Source organism: Pelophylax lessonae, assembly GCF_965119305.1.
Source record: "Pelophylax lessonae genome assembly, chromosome: 2".
Classification (NCBI taxonomy): Eukaryota; Metazoa; Chordata; class Amphibia; order Anura; family Ranidae; genus Pelophylax; species Pelophylax lessonae.
Genome location: NC_138769.1, coordinates 76,235,199 through 76,262,573, shown reverse-complemented (window position 1 = coordinate 76,262,573; position 27,375 = coordinate 76,235,199). Strand labels below are relative to the sequence as shown.

The following is a 27,375-nucleotide window of genomic DNA, read 5'->3' as shown; positions in this document are numbered from 1 at the left end:
GGTGCTGGGAGCAGGGGTGGCAGGGTGCTGGGAGCAGGGGTGGCAGGGTGCTGGGATACCCAGGTGCTGGGAGCAGGGATGGCAGGCTACTGGTATGCCAGAATGCTGCAAACAAGAATGGCAGGGTGCTGGGATGACAGGGTGCTGGGAGCTGGGGTGACAGGGTGCTGGGAGCAGGGGTGGCAGGGTGCTGGGAACAGGGGTGCTGGGAGCAGGGGTGGCAGGGTGCTGGGAGCTGGGGTGACAGGGTGCTGGGAGCGAGGGTGACAGGGTGCTGGGAGCAGGGGTGACAGGGTGCTGGGAGCAGGGGTGGCAGGGTGCTGGGAGCAGGGGTGACAGGGTGCTGGGAGCAGGGGTGACAGGGTGTTGGGAGCAGGGGTGGCAGGGTGCTGGGAGCAGGGGTGACAGAGTTCTGGGAGCAGGGGTGGCAGGGTGCTGGGAGCAGGGGTGACAGGGTGCTGGGAGCAGGGGTGGCAGGGTGCTGGGAGCAGGGGTGACAGGGTGCTGGGAGCAGGGGTGGCAGGGTGCTGGAAGCAGGGGTGGCAGAGTGCTGGGAGCAGGAGTGACAGGGTGCTGGGAGCAGGGGTGACAGGGTGCTGAGAGCAAGGATGACAGGGTGCAGAGAGCAAGGATGACAGGGTGCTGGGAGCAAGGATGACCGGGTGCTGAGAGCAAGGATGAAAGGGTGCTGGGAGCAAGGGTGACAGGGTGCTGGGAGCGGGGGTGACAGGGTGCTGGGAGCAGGGGTGGCAGGGTGCTGTGAGCAAGGGTGACAGGGTGCTGGGAGCAAGGGTGACCGGGTGCTGGGAGCAGGGGTGACAGGGCGCTGGGAGCAAGGGTGACAGGGTGCTGGGAGCAGGGGTGACAGGGCGCTGGGAGCAAGGGTGACAGGGTGCTGGGAGCAGGGGTGACAGGGCGCTGGGAGCAGAGATGATAGGGTGCTGGGAGCAGGGGTGACAGGGTGCTGGGAGCGAGGGTGACAGGGTGCTGGGAGTAGAGGTGGTAGGGTTCTGGAAGCAGGAGTGACAGGGTGCTGGGAGCAAGGGTGACAGGGTGCTGGGACCAGGGGTGACAGGGTGCTGGGAGCAAGGGTGACAGGGTGCTGGGACTAGGGGTGACAGGGTGCTGGGACCAGGGGTGACAGGGTGCTGGGAGCAAGGGTGCTGGGAGCAGAGGTGGTTGGGTGCTGGAAGCAGGGGTGACAGGGTGCTGGGAGTAGAGATGGTAGGTAGCTGGGAGCGGGGGTGGCAGTGTGCTGGGATGCCAGGGGGCTGGGAGCAGGAATGACAGGCTGGGCACACTTTCCAGCCTGGGTGCCCCCTTGTGGGAGCAGGATGTCTGGCTTTGTGATCAGACCTCTGGCTCAGGGGCTCATAGAAATGAGGTAATGCTGTACCTTGGGAATCTGGCATAGTGACATTTCAGGGGAGGACTGCCACCCAGGGGCCCAACCCCCACCTCCTCAGGATACAGAGCAGGTCACAGAAGTCCAGACTAGTTACTTACAGGAAAAAGGGCAGTAATCATTAACCTGCCTGGGAGGAGGGGGGATGTTACACACACATCTTGGTTGTCACACTGCAAGATTTGACTCATCAGGGTGGGGGGTGTGAAATGAAGGTTTGCTGTATGTAGCATTCACAGGATGTTTACTTGCAGCAATATTGCTACATGACACTGAACTGGGATATTGGACATGCGTGCAGATCATGGTACACTCAGCATTGTACAGAGACCACTCTTAAACCTGTTTTATTTAGAGTAGAATGTCAGTGTTTGTGACAGTTTTGTGTGGTGGCATTTCTGGTGGCTCTGATCCCTTAAGCGGGCTGATGTTTTGCTTTATATTATTATTATTTTAATATTAATATATGACTGATGACAGATTGTGACATCTGCATTATGATGCATAGGTAGCTGTGATGAAGTGCTAGCTCTTTGGGCAGAGAGATCATACTATGTGCTATGGGTAAAACCTTCCATTCATTTGTTGTGCCTGGTGGAATGTGTTTGAGACTTGAGTATTATTATTATTATTGAGTATTATTATTATTGCTATTTAGCTGACTGCTACAAAGCCATTGACCTGGAACAAGCGTTTAAGTGACACTTTAGACTCTAAATTAAAAAAAAAAAAAAAAAATCTATTTAAGAATGTATTCTTAACTTAAAAAGTACCTTCTGTTGCTCTTAACCTCCTCCATTTATTTTTCTTTTTTTTTGCTGCTATGATCTGACTTCCTGTTAGAGTGTGGCGATGATCGCTCCCAGTGTGTGAATAGCATTCCTTGCTCGCTTCCGAGATGGACTGTAGACTATGGACATAGGGGGGAATTTACTAAAACTGGAGAGTGCTAAGTCTGGTGCAGTTGTGCATGGTAGCCAATCAGCTTCTAACTTCAAATTCTTCAATTATTCTTTGACAATAAAACCCGGAAGCTGATTGGTTTCTATGTGGAGCCACAAAAGAGAGTAAATGCACATAACTGCAACTGATATGCACTGTTCTTTCCAAAGGAGTGGGAAAAGGAGATGTTCAGGAGCTCATAGAGGACATTACAAGGAGGCAGAAAAACACAGTAAGAAATGATTTAATGAAAATAGATTACAGGGCTATTAGGTAGCAGATGTGCATAGATTGTTTTTGCAGATTAATGGTATCGCTTAGTATCATTTTAAGACTTTCCTGACCTCACTAGCTGCACCCTGGTCCTGGGGTCAGTGATGTCACAACTTGGGGGCGGGAGCCAGCCAGGAAACTTGCATGCTCAGAAGGAGAGAGAGGTCAGCTGTGTCATTCTTATTTCTCTGTGGTTTTTCTTTTGAAGCATAGGGGCCATGCATTGAGTGTGTTACAACACGTATTCTACTATTATTGCATTGAAGTATTTGAAAGTATTTCATGCTTAGCTGGAGGGTGAAAATGTCAGACAAGCCCTTCTAGGATGTGATACATTTACTGATTCATCTCAATGACTACGTATATGCACAGGGAGCATTTGGGGCTGCACGTGGTCACTTTTTCTGAATGAACTCCTATTGGGGCAAATGATAAATCTGCAGAACGTTATCTTACGGTGCATAAGACCCATATATGTGTTATCTTCTGGTCCAAAAATGAAGAGTGATAAGATGGGTTTTACAGTGCAGTCAGGATATTCTGATATCATTACTTGTTGGTTTCTATTGGTTGCTGCACATTGGGATGTGCCATTGACCTTGTTAAATAATAGCAATAGAGACTAAAAATACGTAACGGGCCATGTTACAAATTACTGTTGGGAAGAGTTCACCGATTTTTAGAAAGGTGACCGAGGTTATATTGTACAAAAAAAAACTGTTGGGAAGAGTTCACCGATTTATAGAGAGGTGACACATATTATATTGTACAGAAAAAAAAACTGTTGGGAAGAGTTCACCAATTTTTAGAGAGGTGACGGAGGTTATATTGTACAAAAAAAAAAAACGTTGGGAAGAGTTCACCGATTTATAGAGAGGTGACACATATTATATTGTACAGAAAAAAAAACTGTTGGGAAGAGTTCACCAATTTTTAGAGAGGTGACGGAGGTTATATTGTACAAAAAAAAAAAACGTTGGGAAGAGTTCACCGATTTTTAGAGAGGTGCTGTAGGTTATATTGTACAAAAAAAAATTGTTGGGAAGAGTTCACCGATTTTTAGAAAGGTGACGGAGGTTATATTGTACAAAAAAAAACGTTGGGAAGAGTTCACCGATTTTTAGAGAGGTGCTGTAGGTTATATTGTACAAAAAAAAAATAAAATGTTGGGAAGAGTTCACCGATTTTTAGAAAGGTGATGGAGGTTATATTGTACAAAAAAAAAAAATTGTTGGGAAGAGTTCACCGATTTTTAGAGAGGTGACGGAGGTTATATTGTACAAAAAAATAAAATGTTGGGAAGAGTTCACCGATTTTTAGAGAGGTGACGGAGGTTATATTGTACAACAAAAAAAAACGTTGGGAAGAGTTCACCGATTTTTAGAGAGGTGAAGGAGGTTATATTGTACAAAAAAAAAAAAAACATTGGGAAGAGTTCACCGATTTTTAGAGAGGTGATGGAGGTTATATTGTACAAAAAAAAAAAAATTGTTGGGAAGAGTTCACCGATTTTTAGAGAGGTGACGGAGGTTATATTGTACAAAAAAAAAAAAAAAACATTGGGAAGAGTTCACCAATTTTTAGAGAGGTGACGGAGGTTATATTGTACAAAAAAAAAAAAAATTGTTGGGAAGAGTTCACCGATTTTTAGAGAGGTGACGGAGGTTATATTGTACAAAAAAAAAAAAAAAAACATTGGGAAGAGTTCACCGATTTTTAGAAAGGTGACAGAGGTTATGGTTATATTGTACAGAAAAAAAAAAAAAAGCTCATGATTAGAGTATGTAGCAGAGCCGGAAAAATGATTGTTCCAGTGACTCACGCTGACTGGCCAATAACTGGCAGGACTCCCAAGTTATGGTTGTAATCATCTCGCAAGTGTGGTTTACTTTAACCACAGCTGGCTTCCCCTGCATTGTTCTGACTTTATATAGCAATTTAAGATGTCACATTTCATGGAACGCAAATGTAAAGAGGCAGATTGGCGCTTATTGACTGGCAGCAAATTGCAGTCTTTGTTATGAAAAAAAAAAAGAGTTTGCTTTTTTTTTTTAAAGAAAAAATAGCATTCTGTTGATTTTCTTTTTAAAAATCGTTTTTACAAGTATTTTTTGGCTTATGTGTTGCTGTTTTTATTTAAGAGAAATTGATTTGTAAATATTATAAAAGGAAAAAAAAAACAAGTAGTGATCAGAAAGAAAAAATATTTGCTACATTGTATCAGAAAATACATTACAAAAAAAAAAAAAAATTGGACTTGTGCAAGGCAGATGGTTTATTCTTTTATAACAGGCTTTATGTAATTAGAGTGTGCAAAGACCAGCAATGGAATGTCAACTGTAATAATCCATATTACCCAGCCTGATTTCTCCTTTCATCAGTTTACAGCTGGGACAATGAAAGATGACAGCTGATTGGTTGCTGCGGGCCGCAGCCTTTTCCCATAGTAAATAGGCTGGTTTGCGGTGTCAGACGCCTTTGATGTTTTGTTTCATGTGCCTACTCTGAGCAATTAGAAGGCAGAAAGTGGCTGCGCTCAATTCTCTTAACATTAATAATCCCCAATTATTGAATTGCATTTGAAAATAATAATACATTTTTTTTTATGTATCTGTTTGTGTAGGGGTTGTGACTCGAGCGTTTCTGGTTTTAGCATGTCGGTTGGTGCTCACAAGTTATTTGTCCAATCTTCTCCCATTGCATTGTTCTATGTAATTTTGTATTTATTTATTTTATTTAGATAATTTTTGCACCATTAATGATGAATTTTTGAGGGAATATTTACATATCAACTTATTTATTGATTGTGTACTAGTTTAAGGCCACATATAGCGCAGTTACACCTCATATTGCCCATTGCAAATTTTAGTACTCTAGATGACCAGTTTGTAATTTTAGATACTAAAGCCCCGTACACACGTACCGATTGTCGGCCGTAAATATTCGACCGCCGACCGATCGGCCGATTGTAGGCTTGTTAGTATGATGCCTCCGACAGGCGACAGCGCATTTTCGGCCGAACAGAATCTGTCGTGCAGACTTTAAAATATTTGTTGGCCGTCACCAGAACGGCCGATTGTTCGCCAGTCAGTACAGATTTTGGCCGACAGACAGCAGATTAGCAAGACTGGGCATGCTCAGAAAAGAAAAAAGACAAGGAAAGTTAACCATCACATGACATCACTTCTGCAGTCGGCTCTTGTTGGCCGACAAAATTCGTGTGCAGTCTTTTGCAGTTTTCAACAGACACGACAGCCCTTGACAAAAGACGGCCGATCGTTCGGCCGACGATCAGTACGTGTGTACGGGGCTATAGTCTGTGCTGGGAGTCTAACCAAATCATTGAAAGTTAGGAAATATGTTCATCTTGAGATTGGTAGGCATGAGAATGACTGTCTAAAAGAGCCGGTCTGTTCAAAAGCCGTATTTTAGTTGTAGGTGGAGACCGATGAGCTGATTCGGCTCTTGTCTTCTTCTATATCTTGGAAACCTCAATAGTGAGAGTTCCTTACCTTTATTCCTAATGCAGCTTATTTCTGCCTGGGAGTTTTGTGCATCCTAACCTACCCTGAGTGCTCGAATTCTCCCATACATGAAAAAATAAGAAATAAACCCATAGAGATAGTTGGAACCTTTGATAATGGCCCCAGTTGGTGTGCAAACCCTGGAGCTTGAGCACAAGGATCTCTCCAGTAGGGTTCCTGGGAGAAGATAAGGAACAGTCAGGTGCTTTCTTTCCAGTATCTCCAAAAAAATAAAAAATATTTTGAGTGGATGGTACCTGGTTCCGTACAATACCAGGGGATGGTATTTCTTATTTTACATCCTCTTTGTTATGTTACATTATACGCTATGTACAGTACGGACGGTATTATATCATCTTAATGAAAGGTTTGCCTGTTAAAAAAAAGTGTGTTGTTTGCAGTTTTCATGATACAGTAGAATGTACAGTGCAGCAAATAGATCCTTGTCATTTTTTTAATGCCATATATTAGAAAAGTCAATGTCCAAAACAGGCCGACATGCTGGCATCATTAATGCCTCAGTGGGTTTTCCAATAATTAATGTGGTGTTGGGCCCTGCAGATTTTCATGCTTACTTCTGTATTCATCCATCTATAGTCAGCTTTCACTTGTTCTGTGGGTATAATGTGACTTCAGGAGCTAGACCCCCCCCAGCAAGATATTGTGGGATCCAGTCTGGCTCACTACAGATTGTGGATTTAAAAGGCCCTATGAAGGTGTCATGGTTTAAAAAATAATTTTTAGCTGCACCTTGCTTCTAATCGAGGCCATAACACCTTGATTTGGCCTTATGGCACCTGGAAGCTCCCAATCTTCAACTATATAAGGCCCCTTTCACACTATCCGTCCATCAGACGGATTAAGTTTTTCTCAGCGGGGGATCGAGCCGCCGATCCCCCGCTGAGCAGCAGGAGGACAGCTGTGTCTCTGCGTTGTGTGCGGAGACACAGCTGTCAGTTCCCCATGCATCTCTATGGGGGAAATCGGATGGGAACGGATCGTCTGTCCGTTCTCATCCGATCCCATCCGATCCGCTGGACGGATGGAAAATAGGGTTTCCATCCGTCCAGATTTGACGGATCGGATCGGATGTCAGCGAACATGTCTCCGCTGACATCCGATCCCCCATAGAGATGCATGGGGGGACTGTTCAGATCCGCCAAAAAAACGGTCAGGCGGATCTGAACGGTCCGCCTGTGTGAAAGGGGCCTAATGGTTCCTAAATTGCTTAAAGAGGAAGTAAACCCTCCTCAGGAAGTTGTACCTATAGGTAAGCCTATGATAAGGCTTACCTATAGGTACTGTAAATATCTCCTAAACTTGCACCGTTTAGGAGATATTTACCTTTAATGGAGCCAGTGACGTCACTGGCGCATGCGCTCTGAAGGAACGGCTGATCGTGCCGTTCCTTCAGAGCCCCGTGCCGTGACCGTCGGCTCCCGCGCGCGTGCGCGGGAGTGACGTCACCGCGGCTCCGGCCAATCAGATGGCCGGATGCTGCGATCCCGGAAGACGGGCGACATGTCATGTCGCCCGTCATACAGGTAAGAGAGCGGCACGGCGGGGGCTCGTTCTAAGGTAAGTATTTCATAATGAGCTAGTATGCGATGCATACTAGCTCATTATGTCTTTCTATTGCAGGTTGTAAAAAAAAAAAAAAATTTTTAAAACGAGTTTACAACCTCTTTAAGGTGGATCTTCACTGCATCTGAGCACCACAAACCGAAAACACTTGTTTATTTTTATTATATAAAGCAAACACCCCCATCCATCCATGTCTCCATGATTTATTTTGTTGTGAAAACACATTGAAAAACAACCCCCTAGCATTTCCAGCTGTGTCCATCTTGAGTAAGAGTAAATGATTCATGTAGCATTTACTTCCTGGAATCCATCTGCCCTTAGCTTAAGCATGCATGCGGGGAAGTGTGCTTAGCTCAGAAAACCTCTCCTCCCCTCCTGAAGACCTCTGGGGTGTATGGCATCATTTGCCTAGGCAAGAAACCAGGAAGTAACTGAAGAAATTAAAAAAAAAAAAAAGTAAATATGACATACTTTCCTATCTATTTACTAGCAGCATGAGGTTTGAAAATAATCAATGTTGATTGAGAGAGTGAAATTCCTCTTTAGGCTGGTCATACACTAGTAGATTTTCCTGCGAATATTCGTACAAAAATTCAATCAAAAATTCTCAGTACATTTGATGGCTTGACGAATATCGTTCAAAAGTTCTTCATAATTAAATTTGCTTTTAACATTTGATTTTGGCATCAATGGACCTCACTGAAGTGAAAACCACATACACTGGTGCTAGTTCATTCGAGAAAAACTTCCACCCTTCTTTGAATTTTCTACATCACTGCAGTTGAAATTGAATGTTGACTTTACCCCACTAATGATAGGAAAATCAAAAGGAAGGTCCTAAAATACAAAATTTCTAATTAAATTCCACTACCAGCTTAAAGTATAACTAAAGGCAAAACTTTTTTTTTTTTTTGGGTAGAGTGGGGAGGGATTATTGCCCATGTCAGTTCTTATTGCTGTCTGTGTCCCTGTTAAGGAGATTCATCTTCTCAACTTGTCCTGTTTACTACCATTATCATGGAAAAGAAAATCCCAAATTTTGGGTTGTCCCCAAAAAGTAATTGGGATCCTGGGGGTCCAATTCCCTTACTTTGCAGGGATTTCCTCTCCTCCAACTGAAGGGAAATCTCCACAATGGGACACAGACAGCAAAAAAAAATAAAAAATCTGACAGGGGTCTCCCTTTATTCAAAGTAAAGAAAAAAAGTTCTGCCTATAGTTCTACTTTAGATCGCTGGACCCCCTAAAATATTAACTTAGCCTATGGAAGAATATACTACAGTTTTTAAAGCCAGTGATTGACTTTTAAGATCAAGTGCAGTTGGCCAGTACGATAAGTGGGGCTGGAGAGCCCACATATAAGGTCCTTGTCAGAATTGGAAGTTTTAAAAGAGTTGGTCACAAACAAAAAAAAAGGGCATTTGGACATGCAGCAGTTCACTAGTTAATTGGCCTCATTCACACGTCACGTCTGAATCTGCAATTCTGCTCCTGTAATACAGGGTGCAAAAATAAATGCACATACAATTGGCATCAGAAAAAAAAAAACTCACACTAAGCAGTGAGTAATGCAGAGTGCAGGGGTCAGCAGTGAGTAATGCAAAGTGCAGGGGTCAGGAGAGAGTAATGCAGAGTGCAGGGGTCAGCAGTGAGTAATGCAAAGTGCAGGGGTCAGGAGAGAGTAATGCAGAGTGCAGGGGTCAGGAGTGAGTAATGCGGAGTGCAGGGGTCAGGAGTGAGTAATGCGGAGTGCAGGGGTCAGGAGTGAGTAATGCGGAGTGCAGGGGTCAGGAGTGAGTAATGCGGAGTGCAGGGGTCAGGAGTGAGTAATGCGGAGTGCAGGGGTCAGTAGTGAGTAATGCGGAGTGCAGAGGTCAGTAGTGAGTAATGGGGAGTGTAGGGTTCAGCAGTGAGTAATGCGGAGTGTAGGGGTCAGTAGTGAGTAATGGGGAGTGTAGGGTTCAGCAGTGAGTAATGCGGAGTGTAGGGGTCAGCAGTGAGTAATGCGGAGTACAGGGGTCAGCAACGAGTAATGCGGAGTGTAGGGGTCAGCAGTGAGTTATGCGGAGTACAGGGGTCAGCAGTGAGTAATGGGGAGTGTAGGGGTCAGCAGTGAGTTATGCGGAGTACAGGGGTCAGCAGTGAGTAATGGGGAATGTAGGGGTCAGCAGTGAGTAATGTGGAGTACAGGGGTCAGCAGTGAGTAATGGGGAGTGTAGGGGTCAGCAGTGAGTAATGGGGAGTGTAGGGGTCAGCAGTGAGTAATGGGGAGTGTAGGGGTCAGCAGTGAGTAATGGGGAATGTAGGGGTCAGCAGTGAGTAATGTGGAGTACAGGGGTCAGCAGTGAGTAATGGGGAGTGTAGGGGTCAGCAGTGAGTAATGGGGAGTGTAGGGGTCAGCAGTGAGTAATGCGGAGTGTAGGGGTCAGCAGTGAGTAATGGGGAGTGTAGGGGTCAGCAGTGAGTAATGAGGAGTGTAGGTGTCAGCAGTGAGTAATGCGGAGTGTAGGGGTCAGCAGTGAGTAATGGGGAGTGTAGGGGTCAGCATTGAGTAATGCGGAGTGTAGGGGTCAGCAGTGAGTAATGCGGAGTGTAGGGGTCAGCAGTGAGTAATGCGGAGTGTAGGGGTCAGCAGTGAGTAATGGGGAGTGTAGGGGTCAGCAGTGAGTAATGAGGAGTGTAGGTGTCAGCAGTGAGTAATGCGGAGTGTAGGGGTCAGCAGTGAGTAATGGGGAGTGTAGGGGTCAGCAGTGAGTAATGCGGAGTGTAGGGGTCAGCAGTGAGTAATGGGGAGTGTAGGGGTCAGCAGTGAGTAATGCGGAGTGTAGGGGTCAGCAGTGAGTAATGGGGAGTGTAGGGGTCAGCAGTGAGTAATGGGGAGTGCAGGGGTCAGCAGTGAGTAATGGGGAGTGTAGGGGTCAGCAGTGAGTAATGGGGAGTGTAGGGGTCAGCAGTGAGTAATGCGGAGTGTAGGGGTCAGCAGTGAGTAATGGGGAGTGTAGGGGTCAGCAGTGAGTAATGCGGAGTGTAGGGGTCAGCAGTGAGTAATGGGGAGTGTAGGGGTCAGCAGTGAGTAATGCGGAGTGTAGGGGTCAGCAGTGAGTAATGGGGAGTGTAGGGGTCAGCAGTGAGTAATGAGGAGTGTAGGTGTCAGCAGTGAGTAATGCGGAGTGTAGGGGTCAGCAGTGAGTAATGGGGAGTGTAGGGGTCAGCAGTGAGTAATGGGGAGTGTAGGGGTCAGCAGTGAGTAATGGGGAGTGTAGGGGTCAGCAGTGAGTAATGCGGAGTGTAGGGGTCAGCAGTGAGTAATGGGGAGTGTAGGGGTCAGCAGTGAGTAATGCGGAGTGTAGGGGTCAGCAGTGAGTAATGGGGAGTGTAGGGGTCAGCAGTGAGTAATGCGGAGTGTAGGGGTCAGCAGTGAGTAATGGGGAGTGTAGGGGTCAGCAGTGAGTAATGAGGAGTGTAGGTGTCAGCAGTGAGTAATGCGGAGTGTAGGGGTCAGCAGTGAGTAATGGGGAGTGTAGGGGTCAGCAGTGAGTAATGCGGAGTGTAGGGGTCAGCAGTGAGTAATGGGGAGTGTAGGGGTCAGCAGTGAGTAATGCGGAGTGTAGGGGTCAGCAGTGAGTAATGGGGAGTGTAGGGGTCAGCAGTGAGTAATGGGGAGTGCAGGGGTCAGCAGTGAGTAATGGGGAGTGTAGGGGTCAGCAGTGAGTAATGGGGAGTGTAGGGGTCAGCAGTGAGTAATGCGGAGTGTAGGGGTCAGCAGTGAGTAATGGGGAGTGTAGGGGTCAGCAGTGAGTAATGCGGAGTGTAGGGGTCAGCAGTGAGTAATGGGGAGTGTAGGGGTCAGCAGTGAGTAATGGGGAGTGCAGGGGTCAGCAGTGAGTAATGGGGAGTGTAGGGGTCAGCAGTGAGTAATGGGGAATGTAGGGGTCAGCAGTGAGTAATGTGGAGTACAGGGGTCAGCAGTGAGTAATGCGGAGTGTAGGGGTCAGCAGTGAGTAATGCGGAGTGGAGAGGTTGGTACCAGAGCACCAACCACCCTTTCTGAGAAAATTAGCAGAGCAGACCTCAGATGCCTCCCAGGTGCCCCAACTATGTCTTATAATATGTCAGAGCTGAGGACGAGTGTTCCCTTGGCTCTGCATTCATATTAGCACTCTGATCTGAGGGTTGACAGGCGGTGGGGTCAGTAGTTGATGGTACGGCGGGTCTGCGATCTATCTGCACCATTTTCTTTTCTCTAAGTCTTCTTATTAATTTTAGGATTTATCTGTCTTAGTGTTTATACGGGTGTTTTTAAACTCTGCCGTTGACCATGAATTCAGGCCTGTTCATGCTATATATATAACCAGTTCCCTGTAGCCTTCTTAAGTAGTATTTTGCCCTCGTGAAGAACATGATCCCATCACTGAATCGTCATCAAGTATTAGTCAATGTTTGTCAACTTCAAAATAGCAGCCAACAAACTGACGGGGCCGCCTGATTTGTGTTTATTGTCTGCTCGGCAAGTCATGGTAATGTTGTCCGGCGTTTTGTCCTGTTCCTCTGTCTCCGGAGTCTCTGGCAAGTCATGATTTTATCATAAAGAATTGAAATAAATATATGAGTAGTGTTGTCAGCGATCCAGTTCGCAGTGGGAGGGTTTTGTGAAAGGAGATTACAAGTGATGGGCTAATGTTTATTTTAAAGTCACGGTGCATTAACTCCCTAATGCTGTTTTGCATGCCCTAGTTTAAACTGTTGCTTCGCCGTTTGGGGTGGAAGCACTTTGATGACGGAGGTTACAGAGGTCGTTTTTTGAAGTAGACACTGTGGTCTGACAATCAAAATATTTTTACTAAAATGCTTACTACAACTTTTTACTATTTTTTTTTTTACCAAACGGATTCATTTGATTCGTGATGATTGCGTGAAAAGTGGCCATTTGCCTGAAACAAAACATCTGCCTTTGATTTTTGTAAAATCTCACAACTCATCACTGCGGTCCTAATTGACCAACACTTTGAGAATTTAGTGCAAAGGATGTCTATTCTCAAAAGGAAATTTGAACAATTTTTGGGCCTTCTATTACAGGGATTCCCAAACTACGGCCCTCCAGTTGTTCAGGGACTACAATTCCCATCATGCCTAGTCATGTCTGTGAATGTCAGAGTTTTACAATGCCTCATGGGATGTGTAGTTCTGCAACAGCTGCAGGGCCGTAGTTTGGAAATCCCTGTTCTAGTACATTTGTGTCCTTCGAATGTAGCAGCTTTGTTTCATAATTTTGACTAATTTAGTAAAGGTTTGCAAATTCTGTACTGATTCCATAGGCAATGAAAGACAATGACTAAGGCTCCATGTACACGGGACGCTGGAAATGGCCGTTTAGGAGCAGTTGGGCGTTTTTTTCAGAAGCCCCTGAACGCATCTACATTTTATCTTATCTGTCCATGTACACCAGGTCGTTTACAGTCATTTGCAGGCAGTTGCGTTCAGGGACTGTTTTTAGAACGCAATTATTTGCGTTCGAACGTGTGTTTCCCGGCATTTCAAACGCACAAACACGTCCGAACGCGTCTGAACGCGTCCGAACGCGATGACCCGCGTTTAGCGTTCGCGTTTTTCCATTTTAAAGGGGAATAATTTTTTTGACCTCTAGGAACGGTTCTAAACGCAAACGCCCGCAAACGCAGCTAAACGCAGGTACAAACGCGACCGAACAGACGTTTCAAACGTCCTAAAAATTTCAGTATTCAAAGGGACTTTTAACAACGTCCCGTGTACATGGAGCCTAAATTGTAAATTCCTACAAAAAACACGTGGACATGGAGCTGAAGGCACAGTTTAATGCAGCTCTGTTTTCCTTAGTGTGGCTGTAAACCCTCACATATACCCAGTGAGGTGACTGGCCTCAGGTGATACAACGAGATGTAACAAATCCTCCTACATAAGTTGTACCCGATTATCTGCAGCCATCTCTTCTCTACAGCCCTTCAAAGTCCACCATTTAAAAAGGTTGTCTGAGCTCTGAAAGCTGATTGGAGGGCAGGGACCCCTTTACATTGGTGGCCTGTATAGTCCCCATTTATATTGGTGGTCAGCATAGTCCCCCTTTACATTGGTGGACAGCATAGTCCCCCTTTACATTGGTGGTCAGCATAGTCCCCCTTTACATTGGTGGTCAGCATAGTCCCCCTTTACATTGGCGATCTGAATCGTCCCCCTTTATATTGGTGGTCAGCATAGTCCCCCTTTACATTGGTGGTCAGCATAGTCCCCCTTTACATTGGTGGTCAGCATTACATTGGTGGTCAGCATAGTCCCCCTTTACATTGGTGGTCAGCATACTCTCCCTTAACATTGGTGGTCAGCATAATCTACTTTTACATTGGTTGTCAGCATACTCTCCCTTTACATTGGTGGTCAGCATAATCTACCTTTACATTGGTGGACAGCATAGTCCCCCTTTACATTGGTGGTCAGCATACTCTCCCTTAACATTGGTGGTCAGCATAATCTACCTTTACATTGGTGGTCAGCATACTCTCCCTTTACATCGGTGGTCAGCATAATCTACCTTTACATTGGTGGACAGCATAGTCCCCCTTTACATTGGTGGACAGCATAGTCCCCCTTTTACATTAGTGGTCAGCATAGTCCCCCTTTACATTGGTGGTCAGCATAGTCCCCCTTTACATTGGTGGTCAGCATAGTCCCCCTTTACATTGGCAATCTGAATTGTCCCCCTTTACATTGGTGGACAGCATAGTCCCCCTTTACATTGGTGGTCAGCATAGTCCCCCTTTACATTGGTGGTCAGCATAATCTACCTTTACATTCGTGGTCAGCATACTCTCCCTTTACATCGGTGGTCAGCATAATCTACCTTTACATTGGTGGACAGCATAGTCCCCCTTTACATTGGTGGACAGCATAGTCCCCCTTTACATTGGTGGACAGCATAGTCCCCCTTTACATTCATGGTCAGTATAGCCCCCCTTTACTTTGGTGGTCAGTGGAAAATGTAAAGAAAGAGGCCCTGTCTTGGTGTTAGTTATGTGACAGAGTATCAGAGGGGCGAGGAATTGATTTTATTACATGAAACGGATGTGGTTATGGACTGCTTTCTTATCATTCCAAGATAGCATGCAGGCTGAAGATTACAGTAATGGTATGTTAATTTGACACTGTAGGTCCATGCTAAAGTGGCTTTCAAATAAGAGCTTTCCAGCATGCCAGTAATTTGCTCTCGAGTGATTCTGCAGATTGTCTTTATCCGGGTGTGTTTATATTGGCCATCTACTGTTCTCCTTGCAAGTGATGCTTCAGATATCAACGTGCTGTTGACAACTAGCTAACGGTCCGGCAAGGAAAATCAGTGCTATTTACTCACAACACTTTAGTATAGTGGAACTTTTAGGTTGTTTTATCTGATGTTCAGAAAAACATTGTTCTATAAAAAAAAAAAATTAAAGCATTTTTTTATGTAACTGATTAGGGGTCTGCATGCTCCTTGATTATAAAGTGCTCGCACTAACTGATGAGATCCGACCATTCAATTTCTGCTCCGCTCCTGTGGAATGGTAAAGGCTCAGAATGAATTATGTTGTCTAGAGGTTATACGTTTTCATTTATATGTCAAATTGAACTACATTGGGTCCTTTTGTGCTCGTGATAAAGGGGTAGCCCACCTTGGAGAGATTTCTTAGGAAATAAAAATGGAAATGAATTGTGTAGTCCACAACAGCACCACTGGGTGAATGGGTTCCAGAGGCCTGAGCTGCATCATAGAAGAAAAAGCTGCTCTGGTGGTCTTGTATTTGCTTCTTTCAATAATCACTGTAAGAACTTATTGTCGGGGTTGTGACAGGTGACCCTTGCCAAACGATTAAACTTTTTTTCCACAAAGTGCTTCACCACTTTCACGTTGAAAGTGGAAAGCCCCTTTAAGTATGGGAAGAATAAGGGCACTTTTAGATTATTAAAGTGCCCCTTTCCTTCACCCGGGCTAGGCAAACGGACCTTTTTCTTTTACCTGTGCCGAGCAGAAATTCTTTCCTTTACTCATGCAGGGCAAAGAGACCCTCGACTTTACTTGTGCCAGACAAAGCGACCTTCTTTACCCATGTCGGGAAAGTGACCCTCTCCTTTGCCCATGCCAGGCAAAATAAACTTCTCTGCTCCCCTCCACAGGCAGCATAGGATCACCCTTCCTTGTTCCAAATCTGCTTTTGTAGCGAGGAGAAAATTTAAATACTTCTGGGTTTTGGGTATGGGTGAGCAAGTGACTCTTCCTCTCCCATGTGATGGCATTAGATGCCTCCTGGTTGGCCCAGTTCTTTAAAGTGGAAGTAAACCCTCCTATCATTTTCAGTCAAGGAAGCTGCCATCTTGGCCTCTATTTAATGTTCAACTGCCATGATCCTGCACATATGATCAGTTATGACACCAGCCATTGGAGTTTGGTTGAGAGCACATCCAATGTGACAGTTACATTCCCGGCATGTGCCAAAAATGTAACTGTTTTTTGAAACTGGTAAATCTATTGGTTTACTTCTGCCTATGGGGTCATGTAGTTTAAAAAGTTGGTTGGTAACTCACTCAAGAAATAAGCGTGAGACTTTTACCGGCATGGAAAGGTAGCTTTAAGGTTGAAAAAAAATAAAATTTTCGGTCCATTTCAACCACTCTTCTCCCCTTGCTCTGGTCAAGAGGAAGGCATCTACAATTTTTGTAAATTTTATAGGAGAAAAAACGATAGTTTGTGGCTGATTTGATCCATGACAGTTCATCATGTGCCATGAACCTTTCAGCGACACTGATGATTGTTGTGGAGGATCAGGGAAAGACGATCTTCTCTTTCTGTTTTTATGGGCCATTCCCAACAGTTTCCTTTAAGTGTGCAAGAATGTTGTCGCAACCATTTATGTAAAAAAAGAAAGAGGTTGTTGAGCTGTTGGGTCTTGGCACCATGTCCCACCATGATCTTATGTCTCGGCCATCATAGTTCTGGAATTATGTATGCATCTTCTACCATGTATTTTAGTTTGTAGACAAGTATATGTTTCAGCTGGGTAATACGTCTCCAATGAGACCTGTCCCATTGGGATTAGTGATCTATATTTTCTTCTTTTCATTTAAATACCCAGGATAGCAACAAAGTGACGCACACAGAGCTGACACAAGCATATAGCAAGCCATAAAGTGCAGTGCTGAGGAAGGCTGCTTCTCTACAATACATTGACCTGAAGATCCAGCTTTGACTGTACACATCATTAGTCAGCCTTTGACATGATTGGGTTTCTGTCAAATGCTGTTTAGCTAAGCATAGCTATCATAAAAAGTGGAACAGTTCCCTCAGTGCGGGCATGTGTGCCTCTTGCCTATGCATCAAAATGGACATAGCGCATATGTACAAACTCCTATATTTAGGAACAATGTTTATAACAAAATACATTGACGTATGATTGTATGCACTCGTGTATTAGCTGATACTACACAAACGCATGATTAATGTACCTGTAGTTGTTTGAGGAAAGCAGTATATATTAAATGTTTTCTTTCTTTTTGTTTTTACTTGACAAGCATAGTTTAACATTTTGGGGTTGATTTACTTAAGGCAAATAGGTAATCACTTTGCAAAGGAAATTTCCCTTAGTTTAGTGAATCAGGTCAAGCTCTGCTAATTTCCATCATCCAATCACGTTCAAGAACATTTTTTTTTATTTTCCATGCATGTGATTGGGTATTCTTTGCAAAGTGCATTTTCACCACATTCACTACGATAAGGGAAAATTCCTTTGCAAAGTGAACAGTCTATTTTCCTTTAGTAAATCTATAAGTTTGTGTCAGTTTAGGGGACCTTTTACACTCAGTAGGCTACCAAACACTTTGGGATTGATTTGCTAAAGGCAAATATACCATGCACTCGGAAGGTGCAGTTGTTCCAGAGCTTAGTAAATGAGGCGAAGCTTCAAGGAAAATGCAAAGGAACTGCAAGGAAAATAAAAAAACTGAATTTCTGCCTGCGTATGATTGAATGATGGAAGTCAATAGAGCTTCCCCTTATGTACTAAGCTCTGGAGCAACTGCACTTGCAAAGTGCACTGTTTATTTGCATTTATTAAATAAATTCCTAAGAGCCCATTCACACTGATCCGACTTGGACCGCGACTTGACAGCCTGACAAGTCACGATCCGTCGCGCTCCCATTGTTCGGTACAGGAACAGTTCTAATAGGAGCGATACAAGACTTAGAAAAAGGGTCCTGTACTACTTCGGGGCGACCTGGAGCGACTTGCATAGACATTCATTTTACAGGTCGCCCCCAAAGTCATGCCGCTGCAGTGTGAACCGGCACTAAGGGTACTTAAATTTATGTGGCCCACTTGTTGTGTTGGCTCAGTCATACATTGTGGAGGCATGGTCTACTGTTGTGACTATAAGAAGGCCAATCCCGAACAATGATGTACAATCAATGCAGGAGGGAGTGAATGTAGACAGAAAGTGTCTGAAATGCCGGAAGCCATCCACACGAGCTGCCAGCTGGACCGCAGGTACATGGACTTCTGGTGATACCTCCTCTCAGATGCCTACAGCGGGGATATTCTGATATAAATCACTATTTCCCTCATCCTCTTGCGAGTAGCTACTCTACTAATAAACAGTCCTGATGTACTGTACTTAGAGGTGCTGTGTCTTCTTCCCAAATAAAGTGTCTGAAAGGCTGTAGGAGACATCAAGCACTAAGAAGCAAAAAAAAGAAAAATAGGAAAAAATTGCATTTTACAAAAATAAAACCATGGCAGTTGCTCATGCATTTGGATCTGGAAAACGAAATGTCATCTAGCTAGGATTTACATTTACATCTACTTTAAATTTGAACTTTAGATAAGTTTAGATGTCTGCTTAATAAATTCCCAACTTGTCACAATGTACAGCAACGGTTTTATTTTTCAAAAAAGTTCCAACTTCATTGTTAAAAAATAGTCCTTGAGCTCCAGTCCAGTGACAGGTCTGTTTGCTGCAATAGGAAGAAACATTTCCTACTCCTGCTATCCCCTAGTGATCAGACTGCAACAATGTAACTGCAGAAAATCACAAAGGCTTCAGCAGGTCTGATCTGTGTCAGACATTTGTGAAAAGTGTCTAGAACTGCACAGGCACCAGAATTTACATGAGTGTATCATCTATAATCCAGCCTCTCGGTCTAGGAAGTAGATGTTGACAGAGTACTCGAAACCCATACTTGAGTAAAAGTACAAGTGCTCGATCAAAAAGTGACTTAAGTAGAAGTACTAAAGTATTCAACATTTTTTGTACTTAAGTATTGCAAGTAGTTTTTTTTTTAAATTTTGCTACTCAAGTACTGAAAATAAAAGTACCAGTAGTTTTGAAAAAATAAATTGCTACTCAAGTACTGAAAGTAAAAGTACAAGTACTGTGTCATGTAGTTATTAAAGAAAGAAGTCAAAAGTTTGAACATCATATTGTTTTTTTATTATTTCAAAAGCAGCTTTTATTTATACATACAGTAGCATTTATTTTCGTATGCGCTGATAATACACGTTTTGAGCTTCATGAAACATCTACTGTTCTGGCAGTGGTAATTTTTATAATTGTAACGAGTAACTATGCAGCACAAAAAAAAAAAAATTGGAATAGAAGTATTGAAATCATCGAAAAAATGTAGTGAAGTAAAAGTGGAAGTAGGAGAAAAAAATTCTACTCTAGGAAAGTACAGATACCGCCTTTCGGTACTTAAAGCGGAGTTCCACCCAAAAGTGGAACTTCCGCTTTAGGGAGTCCTGACCCCCCGACATGCCACATTTGGCATGTAATTTTTTTGGGGGGGGGGAGCGGGTACCTAGTTTTGACAGGTACCCGCTCCCACTTCCGCTCGGAGCGCCGCGGCGCCCTGAGCGGAAGTTCTCCTCTCCCCCTCCCTCCCTGCAATCTTCTGGGACACGTCAGAGGTCCCAGAAGATTGCCGGCCAATCACGGCGCGCAGCGCGACTCGCGCATGCGCAGTGGGTACCCGGCTGTGAAGCCGCAAACTGTAACAGCCGGGTGCCCACAGCAGTGATGCCGGCGCCGAGGGAGAGGATCGAGGCTTCCGGCGGCCGCATCGCTGGACCGTTGGACAGGTGAGTAAATGGCTGGAACTCCGCTTTAAGTACAGTAGTGAAGTAGTTCTACTTAGTTACTATACATCTCTGGATGTTGACCATCAATGATGTCTGCTTTTTTTCTCCAGGATGGCACCATCTTCTTTCAAATAAGTGAGAGGTAATAAGCACCTATAATTATCGCACTACTTACTTAGCATGCCTGCACTTTTATAATGAGAAAAAAGAAAATTGTTTTGGGGTGTAGGGATTTAATGTTCTGAAGGACTTTGGAACTTATAGAATGAGTGCCATGAAGTTGCAATCCCACACATGATCTCAGATCCTTGCTTTGTTAGCTGAACATGATCATAGGAAAATGTTTGTAAAACACAAGCATTGTCAATGAATTGTAACAGGGTTAAGGTAAGCAAACCATAAATGTGAAAAAACCAACCAATTCCCCCATCCATGCTAAACAGGATGGAGAAATCTCCATTGGCGAACATTGTATTTAGCACCCAGTGCCTTTTGAAGACAATGATACTGCCAAACTATGACTTCATCTGATTTGAATGCAGTCCCCATTTGGACAATAATTTTCCACCCACCACAATTGATTTTTAAAATCGACTTTTGATATGCTGGGTCGTGCTTGCAGAACCATCCATGACCTGAATTTCGGCCACTTCAGCAGGAATCAGATGACATTTAAGCTGCCTGTGGCCAGCATTATGTTGGCCATACATATAAGCCAGTGGAATCCAAAGATTTTCCCATCCATGCTAAACCGCATGAATAAATGACTCCCCCGCTGCCGGCTTTGGTAATTTGATAGCTAGAATCTGTGGCTAATGATATCCTAATGATGACTGAAGCTGATTGGCTGCAGTCACTTTTCAGCTGACTTGTTTTCAAAAAACAGTTACATTCCTGGCATACCTAGAATATGAACTGTCACATTTGTCTGTGCTCTCAACCAAACTGCCAAACCTTTAAATAGCTGGTGTCATAACTGATCACATTAGCAACACCTTGGAAATTGCAGGTCGAACAAAAGCTAAGATAGCCACTTCCTTGGCTGAAGAGGATAAGGAGGGCTTAGTTCTGCCTTAGGTTTGTCAATCCGGGTAATGTTGACAGGGCAACCAACTGCTCATAGTTCAATTAAATCACAGGAGTCTGGTGAAATCCCAACTGTCTGTGGCCAGACTTAAAGCCCCGCTCCAGAATAAAAATGTTTCCCCTCTGACCCCTCCGGTCCACCTCCCTAGATTTAGACGCAAGATCTCCCTTGCCTCCGAAGCCCGATCTGTGCTCCGATCACGCTCCAGAGGCTACTGACAGGCGGTGAGGAAGCGATGCAACGCCTCTTTACCGCCGGTTATGATCCAATTTTTGCCAAATGTGCCGCTGGGCATTTGTGGCGCTTCCCCATTGACTTGAATGTGTAGCGCTACAAGTCAGGTCAATGAGGCATGTAAACACCCCTGTAAACACCCCTGTCTGCTGCCTATTGCAGCTTAAAGAGGGGGGGGGGGGTTGGTGGACTACACAACACAGCCTAACGACACATATTCACTGCCCTCCAACCACAAGTCTAAACGAGGCCTAAATGATCACTAAAAAGCTAGTAAAAATAAAAAAACAGGCTAATGCCCTTTTTACCTTGCCAGAAGCTACGCTCAGGTGGCGCCCCTGTCCCAAGTCTTCTCCTCTTCTGTGTTCTTCCTGGATGGTCCTTCTTTTGGAGGTCACCATCCTATTGGATGGTCACTGAGCTGTCCTCAAAGGAGAGAGGATGACAACGTTATCACAGGGATGGCATGGGACCAATAGTGTTGGGGTGCCAGTTCAGAGCTGGATCAGTGGTCCCCCGCACCTGAACGGCAGCAATGAGGGAACTTTACTTTGGACTTGAGTATCTCTGCCTTCACCGAGAAAGCGGAGGGAAAAAGATTGGGATCAGTTGAGGGAGGGGAGAGAGAGTTTTTGTCAACAGAGGTCCTTTAAAATGGCTCTTATTTTCCAGATAGGTTAGAAGATGTCACCTAGCTACAGTAAGAACAGAATACTTCGAAGTGGCCATCAGCGGTCTCTCCTCACATTAGGGGAGGATTGGGTTTGTTTTATTTAGCTGTATAAAAGCTGTAATTCAGTTAACCTGCACCACAGTCACTTATTATCTTTATGGTTTGTGAGTCATAAAATGATTGGTACGTATTTGCAGGCCTAAGCATTTTGCCCTTGCCTGAAAATGAGCTGCAGTGCTGAATACAGACAACTCGTACGTGATGACTGATGAGTAACGGCTTACTACCTTCTACACGGTATTATCACTCACACTGAAACAACGCTGACTTAAAGCAGGCCAAGGACATTGGGAAACATCCTGACTCCAAACGGAAAGGACAGCTAAACCAAAAATGACAAGTTATATTTATGTAAAAAATACAAATATTTTACCAATCACATTGGTGTGTAAAGGTTAATTTTATAGGTACAGATTTGGGAAACAGCATTAAATTTACCTTATATTTGCCTTTGCTAAAAAGCTACATGCAAGCTACTGCTGGATGTTGGCAACAATTTTAGTGAAGCTTGTCATAGACGCTACTATGGGATTATTAATACCCAACAAAAACAATATTTGCATAGCCCCCCTCACTTCTGATTAACTCCAAAAATGTACTAAAAATGTTACAATTATCAGGTTAGACCTCATGCACATGGATACTAAAGGCCTCATGGCACTTACAGCTCCTAAAAGCCTATGCATGAGGCCATAGAATAACATGGAGGGGTGTTTTTAAGCTGCAAAAAAAATAAATATTAAAAAAAAAAAACGCCCCTTAAAGCGGAGTTCCGGGCACAGATGTCATTTTTTACTAAACATTCCCCCCGGGACAGTCAGGGCTAGCACATTCCACAATGGCTAGCCTCTGATCTGTCCCGGTTCGCACTTACCTGCAAGAAGAAATACTTACTTATAAAATTTCTTCCACAGCGTTTCCATCTCTCTTGTGGGCAGCTGAAGCCGGCGCGGTCCTCTTCTGCGTCTTCTTCCGCGTCTTCTTGTCCCAGAATGCGCCTGCACCGGCCCCTCTTGTCACTTCCGTTGCGTCGCCCGGAAATGACGAGCGGGGCCGGTGCCGTCGCATTGATTCCTGGGAGCTATGACGTTCAGCTCCCAGGAATCATAGCGAGACAGGAAGTGACGGGGTGAGCCGCGGCTCCGAGGGAGGAAGTACTCTGAGGTGAGTATCTTCGATCTTCAATTACAAGGTAAGTAAACAAAAAAAAAAAATAAATAACTATCCAATTCCTTTTCAGGTGAGGTCTACCTAGCGGAGGGGCACAAAAAAAAAATATCGTTTTTGTGCCCGGAACTCCGCTTTAATCTCCTGCTTTCAAAGTGAACATAAGCACCTTTTATGGCTTGGGTTTATTTTATTTATTTTTTTTGGGTACACCTTGGCTATTTGTTTTGTTTTTTAGCTATACTTTTGGCCTTTTTTGTATGTGTTCTTTTTTTCTTAGGTACAGTTTGGCTTTTATTTATTCAGTTATATATTTTTAGGTATACTTTGACATTTTTCTTTTCTTTTTTTTTCTATTTTTTTATATATAGTAAGTATACTTTGGCTTTTTTTTTTTTTTTTTTTAGGTATACCTCCACTTATGTTTGTGTGTGAGCTTTCTTTTTTGTAGGTACACTTTGACTTTTTATTTTTATGGAAAACTTTGGCTTTTTTGTTTTGTTTTTTCAAACTGGGTGCATAGTTAACCCAGGAGACAACCCTATGGAGAATTGGCAGCAGGATGTAAATCCAGCACAGTTACAACGCAAGCATGGGCCTGGGGGGGGAGGGGGGCTAGTTAATTTCCCCCCAGTGTGTACCTCGATAGCGCACTTATCGTTATTCCTAAAGAAGAGAACTGCTGAGCCATAAATGATGAAATGATGGTGCATGATGAAATCTGCTGTCTTCTAGCTCTCCCATGTGGGGCGGGGAAGGTGTGATCTAGTAGGAACAAGCCATAAGACTAGACAATGGAGAAAGGCGCCCGGAGCATTGTCGTCATCCTGTGCTCTCACTTCTCAGAAGTCTCTATCTGCTCATTATCATTGTTTTCCGCACAGCACCTGTTAAAGTTTATGCAGAGCTCCAGGCAACCTTGAGAGGGTGAACGCCAATGAACTTTTCTCTCCACTCTCATTAGGTTTAAAGTGAGCCTGTCCTTTACCTGTACAGGACAAGGCATCAGGCTCGTGTTAAAGTCACTAAATAACATGGTAATGAAACTTTGCACACGTTAAAGCAAACCTTCACCTCCTTCCTCAGCTTTCCTTAATCTTAAGCTGGCCATACACTAGTAGATTTTTAGATAATTTTAAATAGAGATTGACCGATTATCGGCAAAGCCGATATATCGGGGGCCGATATGCACTTTCCCCGATATATCGGAATCAGCCCCTGAGGTTACCGATATTGCTGATATTTCGGGAAAGTGCTGTACGGGAGTGATGCCTGCAGCTAGAGGCATCACCCCGGTACCGGCGTCCATAGCCGACGGTCGGCTGTCTTGTAATGATGACCGATAAGACTGAGAAGCCTCTCTTACAAGTGGCTGAGAAGCCGCATTACAAGGAGCGGGAGGGGACCCCCTCCCGCCGCCACGGGAGGGGATGCCCCCCCTCCCGCCGCCTTCCGCGGCTCGTCTGGGTCTCCCGTCCCACTGGGAAACCCGGGCAACCAGCCTGCACAGCCGCCGAAGACCCGATGAAAGCCGCATTCTTCTCTGATCGGGTCTCCATGTAAAAACCTGGAAGTGATGTCACTTCCGGGTACTCTGCGCCAAATTAAAAAAAAATATATTGGATTTAAAACAGCCAAACTTGGTGTTTTGAATGCTTTTAAGTGCAGAGAAGGGATTTGGGGTCTCTCAGACCCCCAGATACCTCCACAAGAGAACCTGTCAAAAAAAAAAATGTATTGTACGAAAATATCGGCCAATACCGATATGCGATGACCAAAATATCGGTATCGACAATAAATAAACGATATCGATCAATCACTAATTTTAAATTCTACCTACATTTGATGACTTGACAAGTGTCATTTAAAAGTACTTCAACATTCCATTTACTTTTTAAGGAACACAACATTCACTCACTGAAATTCATATGTTCCAAAGAAAAAATTCCATCCTGCTCCTTCAAATTGTCTCATCTCTACGGTCAAAAATATATGCTGATTTGACCCTGCTGACTATTAGAAAATGAAACAAACATATTTAAAATGAAATATTTCTACCAAAATTCTACAGGTGCATGGCCAGGTTAGTTTTACCTATTCAGCAGTCATACTCACATATAGATTTTTATGGGGTTTTGTAATAAATAATATCATATTGAAGTTGCTATCCCTCCACTTTCGTTTTTCTGACCTAGATAAGGAAGACGTAGGAACCAGCTGCCTTTAGCATCCCTGGATAATTATTCCCAAAGCCTCCTGAGATGTGTGATCTGTTTCCAGCAATCTAGAGCTTGCACGCATATGCAGCAAGGTGTCATCATGGAGCTGGGTCATACATCTCAGGAGGCATCAGAACAGTCTACAGTGTGTCATTGGTTGAGGGGGCAGCACTGCCATCTTTGATTTGGGAGCCAGGCGTTGCTTCCAGGAAGTGACAGCTGGTTCCCAAATCAAAGATGGCAGTACAGAAGAAAGGAAACAGCGTGGAAGCTTTGGGTGCAAGGAAGACCGTGTTGGACTGCATGGACAAAAAAGTATGCGTTTTTATTATATCGTACCAGGATGGGTACTTGGTGTGGCTGATTTTGGTTTTGATAGGTAGGTGGAGTTCTTCTCTAAGGCTAGATTCACAGATTACCAATGATGTGTAGTACAATAAAAGCACACACATTTCTTTGCACATCACTTATAACATCCAGCGGTTACTTTTTTAGGCTCCAGTCAAGTACGACAGTTCCAAGCATATCTCACAAATCTAGCTCACCTCTATCCTTGGTCCTTGCAGCTCCGATCGTGCTGATCACTTTTAAAGTTGAAAGCCGAACAAATATAAAATACCCAAACTGATCCAGTTCTGTATTCATAGAGTATAATATTAAATGCGACTGAATTTGACTTGGTATTAGCCTCTTGAACTCTCCTGTTTAGCACCGTTTAGATGGGAAGAGGAGTGGTAGCTAATGAGATGTGCTGTCAAGTAACATGCTGATACGAGAAGACCTGAGTGTCAGATGACCTCCTCACTCTTCTGCTGCTCCTTCTTTGTTCAGTTACCAGACTGAGGGTGGAGGAAGATACCACTGTAATCCTTTTGCAGTCTAAACTATAAGAGACAGTGGCGTCATCCTGCTGGCTGTGCGGTGTCACGGAGCTGTGTGATTCTCAGGAATGAATGAGCAGAAATAGAAATCCTTTTGCAGGCAGAATGGTTCCTGTATATATATTTCATGTGCATAATTTAGCGGTTTGTCTAGAGTCCTGTTGTCTTGTAGTCCCCTGCGGTTAGTGTCAGACTTCGCAAGGGTAATTATCAAACCTTGACTACAGCCAAGTCTGTCCGTTTTTTCTTAGCGGCCCAGAAAGGTTTGTAATTTTTGTCAATGTATTATTTTTCGGTGTTGCTGCTTTGTTCCTCTTTGGAGGATTTCTCTCCATTTGAGACGAGAAAGAAATGATTAATTTATATATTTTTAAGTAGAGAAGGAAAGAGCAAAGCTGGCCATATATTAGCAGAACTTTGTTTGAATTTTTAGAGCTTGCTCACACTAGCTTTGGTCTCAACAGCGAGCCTCATTCAGATCACTCTTCAGAGAGCACATGACAGGTGGCGAGGAGGCGGCATATTACCTCCTTGCTGCCTGCTTTAACCCCATGATTGCCACACTGGCACACTGCAACCACGTGCATTGCACACAGTTGCGGGGCACTTGCAGAGTGGCCCCATTCATTTGAATGGAAGGTGTTCGGTGGGTGCTAAGCCCTCTGAAAGTGACAGGGGGTATACTTCCTGCAAGTGGAGTCCATTCACTGCCAAATTGAATTTTAAAAGCAAATTACATTTTGAAATACTTTTGACTGACATTTTAAATGGACAGAAGAATTTTCATATGAAGTTTATTTGAAAATCTATTAGTGCCGGTTCACACTACTGCAGCACGACTTCGAGGGGGGCCTGTGAAGTCGCGTGCACCGCGACTTCGGCGCGACTTGCACGGACTTCATATAATGAAGGTCAATGCAAGTCGCTCCGATGTCGCCCCGAAGTAGTACAGGAACTACTTTCTAAGTCGGAGCGACTTGAGTCGCTCCTATTAGAACGGTTCCCATAGCACTGCATGGACCGCGACTTGTCAGGCTGACCAGTCGCCTGACAAGTCTAGGTAGTGTGAATGGGCACTTAGTGTAAGGCCAGTTTTAGAACCAGTGTCTGGCTTTAATTGTCCCTTGTCTTCCTTGGGGAGATTTTTCTCAGCTTCCTGTCCTAGCACTGGAAGGGTAAAATTTGTATTTTTATA

At 44.2% G+C, this 27,375-nt stretch overlaps 1 protein-coding gene and 1 long non-coding RNA gene across 3 annotated transcripts in view; one reads left to right on the top strand and one right to left on the bottom strand.

Moving 5' to 3' along the window:
* The window catches only part of LOC309545471, a 960,129-nt gene that overhangs the window by 417,550 nt on the left and 515,204 nt on the right, over positions 1-27,375 (bottom strand). The gene's annotated exons all lie outside the window — the stretch shown is intronic.
* NRIP1 (nuclear receptor interacting protein 1) overlaps positions 1-27,375 on the top strand; it is a 130,678-nt gene that overhangs the window by 646 nt on the left and 102,657 nt on the right. The window contains exon 1 of one of the 2 annotated variants that reach the window (XM_082244654.1): positions 1,861-1,969. The exons of the other annotated variant lie outside the window; for it this stretch is intronic. The gene's annotated coding sequence lies outside the window, so the exon portion shown is untranslated. Of the gene's footprint in view, positions 1-1,860; positions 1,970-27,375 lie in introns of those variants that run through there. 2 annotated transcript variants of the gene reach the window in all.